Consider the following 2,765-nt stretch of genomic DNA (forward strand, 5'->3'; position numbering starts at 1 on the left):
ATTACAATTGTTTCCCAGCAGAAAGTGATCATTAATAGCGCTGGTGACCAATTCCTAATTTAGATAGAATTTTAAAGACCTGCCCCTAAACAGGGATTTTATTATGAGCACTTTTTTTGGTTCACAAACACCAGCTATTCTCAAATAGTTTATTTAACATGTCAACATTGTCTAGTAAGTATTAACCATTTTATTGCCCAGAGGTTGCAAAGGGGCTTGTTTGACATTAGCTTGCATTTGCCCTCACAATTCAAAGCCTTTTTTCAAAGAAGATAATCAGCATAGAGAGATATTAGAAAGGAGTACGCAAATGCAGAGGTGAATACGAGGTCACACTCATGACTTTCTGAAGCAATAGCAAAAGCAAAAGGAAAAAAGATCACAAAGAAAATTTTAAAATGGTCTTTTAACAGAGACAAAAGCAGTTTACTTCCAGAGGCATGTTGTTTACTACTCTATTTAGAATATCATATCCCCAAATCTAGCTCACAAATCATGTTGCAAACATCTTTATAATTTAAATATATAGCCCAGTTAATTCTGAAGCACAAATGTGTAAAGTTCCCTCACTTCCTTGACTTGAAGAGTGAATATTTTCTCATGTTGTACGTGAAAAGAATTTCTGAAGGATTTTTATGAACGTAGAACTGTAGGTCTCACCAACGCTTCCATACTAAGCAAGCTGGTAAGATCAATAACAAAGAATAACAGTCTTGAAGCAACCAAACAAATAGGAATTTGGTAGGATCACAATGGGATGATCACTTAGTCCTTTGAGGGAGTGTGGATAAAAGAATAAACATCTGGGGTTATGGGTTACTATAGTTCTCTATTTTAAATCTTTATTTTCCTTACTTTTCACAATTTTTATGTATTATGTTTGCCATTGTAAAGAAAATTAAATATTTTGCTATGGCTGTCGAGAGTGGAGTGAAATATCTAAGCTGGGGTACATATGAATAAAGGTAGATTGAAAAGGCTTGGGCTAAATTGTGTTAAAGATTGTTTTAAACAATGAGTCAAAAAGAGATTGGGGAAAAGAAAAAGTCATTTGATCAGATAATAAGTGTCTTCTAAAAAGCAAATTGCTGATAGAGAGAATCGATTACTTCTATTTATGGCAAAGGGCAAAGAGTGGGGTTTTTCATGAATAATTCTGGGGTCATTTTTACCTAACATCTTATACATGATCCGAAGCAGAAGCGCAGAGTAAAATCTCACAGTTCAGAAGCACACAAGTCTTCCAGAGAGTGAAGTGACGAGTGAATGAAGATAAGCAGTAGTAAATTTCTCAGAATCTGCAAGGGACAGTGTAACAGACAGAGAACCCTTTGAAGGTAGAGACCATGTAACTTCATTCCACTCTATCTCTAACTCCAATCACATGGTGTGCACCCCAATATTTTTGCATAGAAAAAAGAAGGAAGTTTGTAAAGTGGAAAACCAAAAAGTTAAGTCAAGCAGAGCAATCTATGATACTAAAGAAGTGTAATTAGTAAACTTAAGATCAGTCAGCTGTTATCTACAGCCCTGCAAAAGGACAAGAAAATAGATGGAGGAAGTAAGCTCAATATGCCCCTGGGACTAAGACCACAAAGTCAATTCAGTTCAATGCAGCAAAGATGGAGCACAGGAGGAGACCCTGGCATAGACAGACTTGAAGTGAGTGACAACAAAGTGGTCTGGATTAAATAATACCACTTGCCAGTTGAATGTAATTGAGCTCTTTACAATTCTCTAATTTAATTAGCTATTTGCACTTGGCTTATACTCTGATAAATCTTCATACTTACAGTAAAGCAACTTTATGAAAGACAATGGCCAGAGAAGTTAGAACAAGAGATTATTTTTTGAAAAATTTAGATTTTTTTATTCTGAGATTTTTTTTTTTTTTTTAGCCTTGATTTTATCGATTGCATTTCCATGGCCACATTTGACATGTTTCTCTGTCCCTTTGGTTTTCTCCAAATTGATAGTTTTACAGATTCCAGCAGATTTAGGTTCAACTTTAGCAAAAATATTGTTTGAGGATACATTTATTTTAAGGAGACTCTCAAATGTCTTCCAGAGGTCAATGAGATGTGCAAAAGGGAGTTCACTTAGATAATATCATTTTAGGGGTGTATTTCAGAAAAAAAAATAGCTCATAAATAAAAGATTTACTCATTTTACTCCAAATAGCTGTACAGATAATTCCAAAAATAGTTATAAAGACTTTTTTTTAAAGCTCTGTCATTGAAATGAATGTAAGACACTCTCAAGGTGACAAGTTTCTTGTGAGGTATGAAATTCCCTGTATGTTTGGAAAATTAATCCTTGTTGCTGTTGTTTTACTATTTTGTTTTATGATTCTGATTCTCAAGAGTTTAAAGCCTAGTTGGGGATCCACAATAGACACAATAAAATAATTGAAGAATACAAACAAATGCACTAGAAGGTACTTAATAAAATGTCCTTGGAAGTAGGTATCAATGCCTTAATAATCTTGTGTGTTGTCAGGCCCAAGGCCCTCTTCCATTCTTGTCTGGGGGAATGCTAGCCTTCTCTCCTTTCATACAACACAGTCAAATATCCTTGGGAAGAACTAATTCTCACCAAGAAAAGGGAGAGTATTTTCTATATTTGGGGAATATCCAATACTATTAAAATCTTGATAACTAAGCCAAACTGGAAAACGTATAGTGATTGGCAGGAAGAGATGCTTAAGGATAGAGTTATCTGATGGTTCTTGAAAGAAACAGAATGACAAAGGGAAAAAAAAGGAC

At 34.6% G+C, this 2,765-nt stretch overlaps 1 non-coding gene across 1 annotated transcript; it reads right to left on the reverse strand.

The window, feature by feature from the left end:
- Window positions 1-2,432: 2,432 nt before the first annotated feature.
- LOC112619939 lies at window positions 2,433-2,562 on the reverse strand. Its single transcript, XR_003118415.1, has one exon. It is a non-coding gene; the product is annotated as a U6atac minor spliceosomal RNA (small nuclear RNA).
- Between the last annotated feature and the right edge of the window lie 203 nt (window positions 2,563-2,765).

The sequence above is a fragment of the Theropithecus gelada genome, chromosome 2, assembly GCF_003255815.1.
Source record: "Theropithecus gelada isolate Dixy chromosome 2, Tgel_1.0, whole genome shotgun sequence".
Lineage (NCBI taxonomy): Eukaryota > Metazoa > Chordata > Mammalia > Primates > Cercopithecidae > Theropithecus > Theropithecus gelada.